Raw genomic sequence first — 12,499 nt, 5'->3', positions numbered from 1 at the left:
TTAATCAAATAACAATATATTATTCTTTATATTATTCTCATAATATACTAATAATATTTACTCTCTCTTAATAAATCATCCCATCAAGTTGCTATGGTGAAGGCAACTCAAAAGGACTATGCACAACCGGGTCAAATACTTGCCTAATATAGTTGCAGCCTTAGACACTATTCCAACAATTAAACAATATGATTTCTCCTTTAATATATTATTCTCATAATATATTAATAAATCATATTTAAACCTTTCTCTCCTTAAATCATCATACATATTGCTATGGTGAAGGCAACCCAAAAGGACCATGCTCATAATCGGGTCAAGTACATACCAAAATAGTTTTGGACTTAGACACTAATCCAACAATAAGACCTTTCGGTCACACATAGGTACCCTTCCAGGTACAATATAGTGAGAAAACTCACCTCGGATGACTCAGTAACCTCGAACTCGGTAAATCCTGGTCTAGCCTCCGCCTAATCACATGGAATAAGCACTCGGATCAATACAACTCTCAAGGCTTGACTAGATCCCTCTCTTAGCACTCTCAGAAGGGTAAAAGACCATTTTACCCCTCTCAAGGCTCAAAGACCCTAACATTGACCAAACCCTAAAAGTCAACTCTCCGGGTTACGCTGCGCGTACCAAATCTGTACGCTGGGCGTACCCGACAACCTCACAGAAACGGGGAACGCGACCCCCTACGCTGCGCGTATTGGGATTACGCCCCGCGTAACTCCCAGTTTCAGACTCCTTAGCTTTCGGGTCTTAAACGGTTAAGACCCACGACCAACTTTCAGATCTGACCACTTCTAAGCCTCTTAATCCATAAAGATGGTGGCTTTAAGCCTTTTCATGGATGTGAGAGTCACCAACACCCAAATCTCTCCACTTTCAACACTCTAAAACTCAGAACTCAAGCATGGCTCCATAACAACGACCAAGATGGGATTTTTATGGATCAATATCACACATAACACTGAAATGGGACAGATCTAGGTCCATGGAGCCCCTCTTGCTCATAAAGTCTCCACCTTTGGGACTTAAACCCTAGAAATGGACCATAAAACACCAAACCAAAATAAAGAGGAAAGTTCTGAGTTTTTTACCTCAAAGTGATGCTCCTTCCTCTGAAAAACTCAGATCCAAGATGGAACTTCAAACCCTAGCCTCCACAAGCTCCTCTCCTCCTTCTTCACTAACACACAAAGGCACCTTTAGCTCAAAATACTCACACTCAAGCTTTAGAACGAAGGAAATGTTCTCTTAGGGTTTCACTCTCTGAAATGGTGGCTGAGGATAAGGCCTTAGCATTCTTTTTATAGTGCACAAGCCTTAAATTAGGGTTTGCATCTCGACCCGCTACGCCCAGTGTAACCCTGGGTACCCCCAGCATACCTAGGCTAGTCCGCGTCCAACTTAAGCGCATGAGTACGCGCAGCGTACTCATTTGCAACACTTTCCCACTAAAGGGCCATTCTTGACAACTTGACAAAGGAGAAGGGTTAAATAGTTGTACCTGAATTTCGGGATGTTACACTCTTTATCAGGTGAATTTTATCAATATACTATATAAGACAGTAGGTGTCATGATATGATAGATTATCTTTGTGACCTTCTATATGAAAGACTTTAGGGGACCATGGTACTTATATGAAAGACTATAAGGAGTCATAACATTTGTATGAAAGACTACGGGGGGACCATGACACACATTTGTATGAAAGACTATAGGAGAACAATATCACATGTATGAAAGGACTATAGTTGACCATAATAGGAAAGACTGTGGGGGATTGCGACATCTGAAGTGGGTGTAGGACTATGGTGGGATCATAACATTCACATTGATATGAGATTTTTTTTTTGGTGGGGGGGGGGGGGGGGGGGGAGTGTAAGCTTAAAAGTTTTCGGGTTGTTCTGACATGGAAAAAAAATACACGGCTTCATTGCATCACATCAATGGACATGTTTCAGAGATTTCAACTTAGTTGATTTCATTATTTTTTTACTTTGGTTTTTTACTATGGTTTGTCAAACTTAAAACAAATGGTTATTGTTATTCTTTTTGAGAATGAGATTTGGATGGTTATCTTTATTTTAAAAATAAAAAATTTTGATTTGAAATTTGGAATGTTTGTGATTTTGCATAAAAATGCTTTAGCCCAAGCCCGAAGAAAGACATTACTACGCAAAATACACATATATAATGTTTTCTTTTTTGCCCTGTGATATAGTCTGAATTTTGGAGGCTCCTAGGGTTCCTTTCAAATATCCATTTAAGCTTATATATAGAGCCAACATTTTATTCTTGTATAATAATATTGCTTGTTTGTATGACCTGTTAGAAAGGGAGGGGGTATTTTTGCTCTCGAAGCTAGCATGAATAGTCTACCGTACAACAACCAAAGTGCAAAACATAATTTATGTTCGAAACATCCTATCGTTGACATATTGTTCCATGCATGATTAATTGGTTTTGCGGCTTTTAATATGTTTTATGCTCTTGCTTGCCGTAATGAAAGGTATGAAGCACATGGAACACTATTCACGATTCTGAAAAAAAAATAATAATAATAAAGCAATGACAATCAAGATAACCATACAACTCTTAAAAACATCAAAGACGATTGGTACGCCAAGATGAATGTGATGAACACGGGGAACACAAAGACGAATATATTACTTTTACTTCTAGAGAAAATTATGTTTCACAGTTTTATCTCCTTTTTTTTATAAACAAACAAAATAAAGATTAATGTGATTTGAGTAAAAACAGCTATAAAAATTCTGTTTTTACTAGTTTGTAGAAAAAACAAATCAGTTAAAAGTGTTCTCAACCCGGATCTGTTTTACCGCTACGATAGTTGAGCATCAGGCCCGAACCAATTTCTCATGTCCGTTTACAGCATTTCAAGCCTCTGGTCGTGATGGGTTATGACCAGGTATAAGTCTCAATTTTGTTCACACTTATTAATAACATAATTATTAATAAAAATAAGTACAATCTCAACAACAACAACAAACAAACAAACAAAAAAAGGAACTTAATAATATAAGAGTACTGGATTCATTATCCTAATGTAATAATTTATATATTATCATGTTAGCATTTCTGCATCCCTCCTGAAAATTACAGCAAGGATCAAAGAGAGCAGGTATATGGAAACATAAAAGATAAAAATAACGATGAGATAAAAGAAACCATTAATAGTCCCGGCGGGGCTCGAACCCGCGACCTTCGGCTCATAAGACCAACGCTCTAACCAACTGAGCTACGGGACTAATTTGCTATTACATTGTACATAGTCATTTTAAATTAAATAGTTCCGTTACAAGTGGATTGTAATTTAATACGTTTCATTTTACCAAAATGCCTTGCTTTATTTAAAGATATTGAAATACATATACCTGCGAGTTAAAGGATTATGTTTGTTAAAAAGTTCGATAATAATACGCAAACTGAAAGGTAGAACTTGCGACCATTAACCTTTAGATTTTGTACTCAAGAGAAGTATGTATGTATTTTTGTACTTTGTAGTATAAAATTATAACTTAATAGTTTCAATATTCTCAACAAATTTTAATAAATTTAGTTTCGTTAATAAATTTTTTGGTTGTTGATGTTATAAACATCAATTGTATAATTGTGGTATTTTATGTTAAACGACTTCATCAAGTTTATTTGTTCACATTTCAAGAAGCTCATGGAGACAGTTTTCATTAAAACTTAATTATGTTTATTTGGAGATTACGGATTCAAAAACGTAAAGATCTTATAGTTGACATTATTAGTAGCAGATCCAGAACAAAAGTTCAGGATAGCACAATTTTTTTACTATGTAATATATAATATGTTTTTTTTTCGGGTTTAAGTTAAATGGTTTCGGGTTAAATGGGTTCGGAATTTTTGTATTATTTTATGGATTTAAGCCAATAATGTTTATTTTAATAGAATAACTTCAACTAATTAGCATTTATAATGCAATTTGAAGTGACTACTGTACATTAGCTTTGACCAAGCTACATATAATTCAAATTGCAAACACATAAACTTAACTGATTAGCAAATATCCTATATAGCTCAAAAAATCAAACTAGTAGATTTAATGAAAAGAAATGATCTATGATTGAACACTATCAAAGCACATGCTAATGTCAATGGAAACCTAATTTCAAGTGTTCAACAAGAAGTATGGAATTCTGATTTTCTTCAAATCAATGCAATTCAAACCTATGTACATGTTAATTTCAATAGAAACCTAATAAAACAGTCAAGTACATAACTACTTTTTAACTTCAAATAAAAAATTGAAAACTTACTTGTTTCAAGATTTGGATTTTGGAGGTTGGGATCTCTAAGCATCCAACGATTTTTTCCTTCCGCCCTCTGTTATTTCATAGCATGCTTACTGCGAGTTCTGTTCTTCCAATATAGGAAGCAACGATTTTAACGATTTTATACTTTTCTTACTTGATTATGTCGTGATTTGCTTGGGCCCTCCCGCTCCTTCAATTTTAACAACATATTTTGACTCAGCCCAAATAATTCACAATCGAGTTTCTAGCCTTTTGGAATTTTTTTAGTTTAAATGTTGTGATAAGGGGTAGCACATGGTTCTCTAGAAGTAGCAACTTAAACTAAAACGAAAAAAATACACTAATTGGGATTTTTTGAAGGGTAGCACATGCAATCCCAGGCTCCAACATAGCTCTGCCAGTAGACATTAATACATCCAGTAAAGAATGATATTTGACATTTGAAAAAGAAAAAAAAAAAAAAGGTGGCTAAATAATGTTTGAAATGAGGCATATTTTTTTAACTCGTTTCATTTCTTGTAAGATTAAAATATTGTTATGGTTTCGTTTCTTCATCATTTCCATTAGAATAAATGTATTCATGCCTCATTTAATCAACTAATAAGTTTGAAATTAATATACTCAAATTAGTATACTTTTGATGTTTTTGTTTCTTTATTAGGTTCTTGCTAATGTTTCTAAGAATTTTTAGTTGTTCAATGAATTTGAACTTTCGATTACTAAGGTATTGTAATTGTAACATCCAAAAATTACTGATAATTTTTCTCCAAACATCAAATCACACAATAATTGTTTCAAAATCCATCATAGTAAAATGTATCACAATCATCAGAGTAAAATAACAATCATCAATGTGGGAAATCATCAGGGGGATGTTGTGCAGTCAAGTTGGGTCATTCCCTTCGGAACTGGAAGTACCTGAAAATATTAAACCATAAAACCGGAAGCACAGAGATTAGTGAGATCGCCAAAATACCAATACCATACATATTGAGCCCCGCCCACATAGGGCATCACCCTCATATCGGGCCCAACACATCATACAAACGGGTCTAACCCAACATACAAATTGGACCAGACCAACATACAAACAGTCCCAACTCAACATGCAAACGGGGCCAGGCCAGCATATCAATGCAAGACTCACAAAGACAATTAGCATTCTACATAGTATAATAAGAACACTCACCTGTCTCATGAGGTCAAATAAAACACAGCTCAATGTCACGTAGTTAGTGCTACAACACACCTATCGAACCAAACAAGGTACAACCTTAGCCTATACTATAGAACTAGCAATTTGAGCAAAAAGTCAATCCAGGTTAACAAGTCAACGATCAACATTTCCATTAGTTGAACCTCAAGTCGTGACCAACTCATGGTCACGTCGTGAGAAACATACTCATATCGATCCCCAACCTGGCCACGACTCAACTCAGTCTTGATCCAAACTATCGTCATGTCATGATGTATAGGTCGTCACATCGTGACAAATTCTATCCAAATTAATCAGGGAAATCCCCAATCATCGCGTCGTGACAAAGAGACTGTCACATCGTGAAACTAGGTTTTTTCAGATTAATAGATTCAGCTCTCAATCCATTAAGTCACCCATCCAATCCCTCCACGAGGCTTCCTAACGTCCATTACATTCTAATGATCGATGCTTTTTAGCCATGAATGCTCGTTGTGAGTCTAAGGCTCAAACTATGTCAAAATGGAGAAATATCACTAAAGGTATCATGTACGGGTCTAATACACTAGCAGACTCCAGATCTAGACCATATAACACTCCAACGACTTCAGGGATTCATAAAGTTGCTAACTTTATGGAATCTTACCATTCCAATTAGCTCAAACTTGAAGAATATACGACAAAACCTTAGAGCTAGCAACTTAGAATGATAAAGTTTAGATCTTGAACACTTACAAAGGTCCAAGGATTCCCAAAACGAAGTCCCAAGCTTGCCAAGATGCACACAACACTACCCAAACCTTCTTCTTCCTTCAAAAACAACTAAAAGTACCAAAATGATCTCAATAATGGACGAGAAGGATTAGGGTTTCTTCAACAGGTTTTGGAGGTAATAGAGGCTGAGGGCGAAGGAAACCCTAGCCCCTCACCTATTTTCAATAGGGCCCAAGCCTAAAAATTAAGGATTTGCCTTAGATCAAGTGGCATGTCATAACCATCATAGTGTCACGTCATGACACTTAAATGAGACCCCCCGACTTTTGCAGCCATGTCACGGCGTGACGGTGTTTCCTTCACGTCGTGACCCACCACAAAACTCATATTTACTTAAAATTTCATTCCTCAAGGATCCGGATGTTAGAAATCTCCCCTACATAAATCAGACTTCGTCCTCAATGTTCGCTGCCACAAACAACTCGGGGTAATGCTCCATCATCTCTTCATTAGGTTCCCAAGTCCACTTGGAACCCTTCTGGTCCTACATTTCACCTTTACCAAATCCACCACCTTGTTGCGCAAGGTGTTCATCTTCCAATCGAGAATCGAAATCGATCTCTCTACATAATTCAAATGCTCATCGACCTAAATGTCGTCCAAGGGCACTATCATGAAATCATCAACCAAACATTTATGCAGTTGAGAGACATGGAAAGTGTTGTGGATCTGAATAAGATCATCAGGAGAATCCAACCGATATGCAACCTTGCCTACCTGGGCAATAATCCTGAAGGGACCAATATACTTGAGGCCTAATTTGCCTCGCTTCCAAAACCAAATAACACCTTTCCAAGGTGATACTTTCAGAAGTACAAAATTTATGACATGAAACTCGACGTACGAACATCTCCAGTCAGTATAACTCTTCTGGCAACTCTACACGGTCTACATCCGACCGTTTACCTGCTATATCAAGTCAGTGGTCATGAGTACTACCTCAGTACTCCCCATAACTCAATGCTTGACCTCGCCCCAACAAAATAGGGCTTGAAATTTCCTCCCGTAAAGCATCTCGAAGGGAGGTCAATCGATACTAGCGTGATAACTATTGCTGTTGGAGAAATCGGCCAATGGAAGATAAGTATCCCAACTCCCGCCAAAATCTAACACACATGACCTGTGCATATCCTCGAGCATCTGAATAGTCTAATCCCTTTGTCCATCAGTCTGAGGGTGGTATGTGGTGTTGAAAAGTAGCTGAGTACCCAACTCCTCATGAAACTTTCTCCTAAATCTAGAGGTGTAACGAACATCCTGATCAGAAACCACCAAAACTGGAACCCCGTGTCAAACGATTACCTCCCTGATGTAGACGTCAACCAATTTCTCAACGGAAATGCTCTTAGCAATAAGGATAAAATGGGCACTCTTGGTCAATCTATCAACAATGACTCAGACAAAATCAACCCCGCGTGTTGCCTGCGAAAACTTCGTAATAAAATCCATGGTGATCTCTTCCCACTTCCATATGGGAATGGGTAACGATTGTATTTTTTGTGGGGTCTTTGATGTTCGTCCTTGAATTTTTTACAAATCAAGCACCTATCCACAAACCATGTTATCTCTCTCTCTTCATGAAAGGCCACCAATATCTCAATCTCATGTTTATATACATCTTTTTGGCCCCCAGATGGATTGAAACTTCGGATTTATGAGCTTCCTCAAATAACGTATGCCTAACCTCACCAGCAACCAACACCCATACTCTGCCAAACTAGATGAATAGCCCACGACTATCCCTGACAAACAAGGGAATCTGACCCCTGATTCTCTTTTCCTTCTAATTTTCCCTCTTTAACCCCTCTACTTGCACTTTCTTGATCAAATCCAATAGTGGTGAAATAATAACCATCCTCAAACATAGCTCTTTGATGGGTGCACTCTTTGCCTTGCGACTCAAGGCATCGAACACCACATTGGCCTTCCCAAGATGGTATAAAATCTCACAGTTATAATATTTCACCACATCCAACTAGTTGTGCTGCCTCAAGTTCAAGTTCGACTGATCCATCAAATACCTCATACTCTTGTGATAAGTCTAAATACTGACCCTGATCCCGTACAAATAATGTCTCCAAAACTGGAGGAAAAAACCATAGCCCCCAGCTCTAAATCATGTGTAGCATAATTCGCCTCGTGAGGCTTCAACTACCTCGACGCATAAGCAATAACATGGCCCCTCTACATAAGAAATGTGCCGAAGCCCAAAATTGATGCATCACATTAAACCAAAAAATCACCAATAACCTGAGGGAGGGTCAAAATCGGAGTCTCACACAATATCTTCCTCAAAGTCTCAAAAGTTGTTTGTTGATCAGGCCCTCACCACAAGGTAACATTCTTCTTCACCAAACGAGTGAAAGGAACAGCAATCTTGGAAAATTGTAACAGCCCAAAAATTTAGATAAAATTTTTCATTTAATATTTAAATATTACAACCATATTTTGTTTTCCCAAAATTCCATTACATAAACTCATGTCCATAAAATCAGAGTATCCAAAACAATGAATGCGAAAATACTGGAGAGTACATGCTACGCCATCAAGTCGGGCCCTTGCCCTTAGAACCAGAAGTACCTGAAACACTCAACAAAATGTAAATGAACGCGTAGTGATTTCCCAAAACACACAAAACATATAACCACTTAATGTCATGCAGCATATATACACAGGATTGCCATGGACTCCCTCCATGGTCTTCATCTAGGATTCCATGAGCTACCCCCATGGTCTTACATCCAAGGGTCATGGGCTTCCCCCATGGTATTAGCAAGTGTCATTGGCTCCCCCATTATCTTCACATAAATCATAACATGCCAAATAACAAAACCATTCCATATTCAACTATTGAAACCTCATATCAAGTGATGGACCGACATTGGTGCCTTCGACCCATTGGTATAGTGAGAAGACTCACCTCAATCTGCTGAAAACGATAGTTGCTCGACAACCAGTCTAAAATCTCACACTAAATAATTATACAGATAACCCTAATTAGGATTATAACTCAACTTAGTTAAAGAGCCCAAAATCCTAAGTCCAAGTCCCTCCATGATGGCCCAAAAGTATTTCCTTCACTGATGGGCCTAGGATCAAAGTCTAAAACTATAATGGGCCACATGGCCCAATAAGGCTCAATCATGACATCAATAGTCCAAAATAATTCCCAAGGCCCATCTACCCTAATCGGTCCAGGCCCAAGGCTAAGTAGAGTTCAATTGGACCAAAAACCCACCGAAAGCCCAACACTTACAGGAGAGCGTACGCCCAACGTACCTCATAAGTACGCCTAGTGTACTAGGTTCCTTAGTTATAAGCATAGTGTATAGGTCAGTACACCTAGTGTACAAGCGGGTAAAGCACAACATCCATTAAGTGCTTAATACACGAAGACTTCACGTTCCAAATCAAGATCTAGGTCGTTTCTAAGGTCCTAGGGCATAAAGTTGGCAAGTTTATGCCCTTGCATGCCAATGGGAGAACCCAATACCTTATTTAATCCATTAAGTCTCATTTTAAGCTCTTAAGCTCATGCAAGAAGTCACCACAACCATCAAGCTATCATTTTTATGCTTCAAACCACACAAGGGGGCCTAGATCTAACACCCTAACCACTGGAGTTGTCCAAACTCAAAAGATAAGATTCATGGGCCAAGAAAGGACTCAAAACCAAACCCTAACTCAACGAATCATAAAAAAGAGCAAGGTATGAGCTTTTTACCTCCACAAGTTTCCCAAGATGCTCTAAATGAAAGATCCAAAAGCTTTACCCATGTTCAAGGCTTGCTTCTACTACTCCTTCTCCTTGCTAGTTCACCAAAAAGGAGGTATTTTAGGCACTTTCAAGCTCAAGAGGCAAACACAAATGTTTTAGGGTTTTAGGTACATTCGAAAATGATGGAGGTTGGTTATGGTAAGGTCCAAATGGATTAAGAATGTTTAAATAGGTCATAAGTCCTATTATTTGGGTTTTAGACCTCGGCCTTGTACACCCCGTATACGAGCTTGTATGCCCCGTGTACAAGCCTAAGTCACTCGATGCATCCGCTCGTGTACACTAAGTGTACACATATGTACGCCTAACGTACGAGGGCCCTCAAAGCCACAAATAAAATACTTCAAGGGGGTTAAATGGAATACATGGATTTTTGAATGTTACAAATCTCCCCCACTTGATTTAGAAATTGTCCTCAAAGTCTATAGATGCAAATAGATCTGAGTAATGCTCTATCATCTCGTCCTCTGGCTCCCAGGTCCATTCGGAGCTTCTCTGGTACTGCCATTTCACTTTCACTAATCTCACCTCTTTGTTTCGAAGGGCTTTAGTTTATCTCTCCAGGACTGCAATGGAATTCTCAACATAGTTCAGGCTCTCGTCCACCTGAATATCATCCAATGAAATGACTGCATCCTCATCTGATACACACTTCTGTATCTAAGACACATGAAAGGTGTTATGAATCTGACTCAGCTCATCAGGGAGATCTAATTGATACGCAAGCTTGCCAACTCAGGAAGAGATACTGAATGGACCAATAAATCGGGGTCCCAACTTTCCCCTCTTCCGAAAACGGATGACACCCTTCCAGGGTGACACCTTTAGCAGAATGAAATCCCCCACCTAAAACTCGAGATCTGAATGGCATCGGTCAGCATAGCTTTTCTGACGACTCTACAGGACTCGCAGCCTATCACGCACCGGTTGCATCAACTTAGTGGTGTTAAGCACCACATCGGTGTTTCCCATGACTCGATGGCCAACCTCCCCCATCAAACCGGATTCATACACCTCCGACCATACAACATCTCAAACAGGGGTCTGTCAATACTAGCATGATAACTATTGTTGTATGAGAACTCTGCTAGTGGAAGGGAAGTATCCTAACTCCCACCAAAGTCCAACGCGCATGCTCGAAGCATATCCTCGATCATCTGGATCGTTCGCTCGCTCTGACCATCAGTCTGGGGGTGGTAAGAAGTACTGAAATGCAACTGAGTACCTAACTCCTCATGAAACTTGCTCCAAAACCTGGACGTGAATCGAACATCACAGTCCGAGACCACCGATACTGGCACTCCATGCTGGACTACCACTTCCCTCACATATATATCCACTAACTTCACGGCGGATATACTCTCAGCAATCGGAATAAAATGAGCACTCTTGGTCAGCTTGTCCACAATAACCCAAATAGAATCAACACCCCACGCCATTCTAGGTAGCTTCGTGATAAAGTCTACGGTGATCTCCTCCCATTTCCACATGGGAATAGGTAACGGTTGAGCCTTGCAGTGAGGCCTCTGGTGCTCGACTTTGATCAAACACTGCTCAACAAACCAATCAACCTCCCTCTTCATGAAAGGCCACCGATGGCTCAATCTCAAGTCTCGCTACATCTTTGTGGCTCCCGGATGGATAGAAAACTTGGACTTATACGCCTCCTCCAAAATCTTTTGCCTCACTCCCCCAAATTCCAGAACCCAAACCCTACCACACTAAGTCAATAATCCCCGGCTGTCTCGAACAAACATTGGAATCTGCCCTTTGATCCGCTTAGTCTTCCAATTCTCCTTTTTCAATCCCTCCACCTATGCCCCTTGATCATATACATCAATGGTGAGGTAACCGTCATCATCAAGAAAACATCTCGGATCATAGCACTTGCCATCTTACGGCTCAAAGCATCGGCCACCACATTGACATTCCCGGGATGATACAAAATTTTGCAGTCATAATCTTTCACCACGTCTAACCATTTCCTATGCCGCATATTCAGATTCGGCTGATCCATCAAATATTTCAAACTCTTGTGATCGGTGAAAATGGTGCATCGAACTCCATATAAGTAATGCTTCCAAATCTTGAGGGAAAATACCACCGCCCCTAATTCTAAGTCATGAGTGGGGTAATTCGCCTCGTGAGGCTTCAGCTACCTCGAGATGCAAGAAATCACGTGTCCCATTTGCATAAGGACAGGCCCCAAACCCGAAATAGAAGCATCATAATATACCACAAAATCATCCAATCCCTTGGGTAACGCCAGAATCGGGGCCTCGCACAATTTCTGTCTCAAAGTCTCGAAGGCCAACTGCTTATTTGAACCCCACCGAAGGTCACATTCTTCTTGGTCAGAAGAGCCAAAGGCACTGTAATATTGGAGAAGTCATGAATAAATATCTGATAGTACCTCGCAAGGCCTAAGAAACTCC

At 39.3% G+C, this 12,499-nt stretch overlaps 1 non-coding gene across 1 annotated transcript; it reads right to left on the bottom strand.

Moving 5' to 3' along the window:
- Positions 1-3,208: 3,208 nt before the first annotated feature.
- On the bottom strand, positions 3,209-3,282 carry TRNAI-UAU (transfer RNA isoleucine (anticodon UAU)). Its single transcript has one exon. It is a non-coding gene; the product is annotated as a tRNA-Ile (tRNA).
- Between the last annotated feature and the right edge of the window lie 9,217 nt (positions 3,283-12,499).

This window comes from Lactuca serriola, chromosome 7, assembly GCF_051521515.1.
Source record: "Lactuca serriola cultivar US96UC23 chromosome 7, Lser_US96UC23_V15, whole genome shotgun sequence".
Classification (NCBI taxonomy): Eukaryota; Viridiplantae; Streptophyta; class Magnoliopsida; order Asterales; family Asteraceae; genus Lactuca; species Lactuca serriola.
The sequence above is the reverse complement of the archived record's forward strand: the minus strand, read 5'-3'. Positions and strand labels throughout refer to the sequence as shown.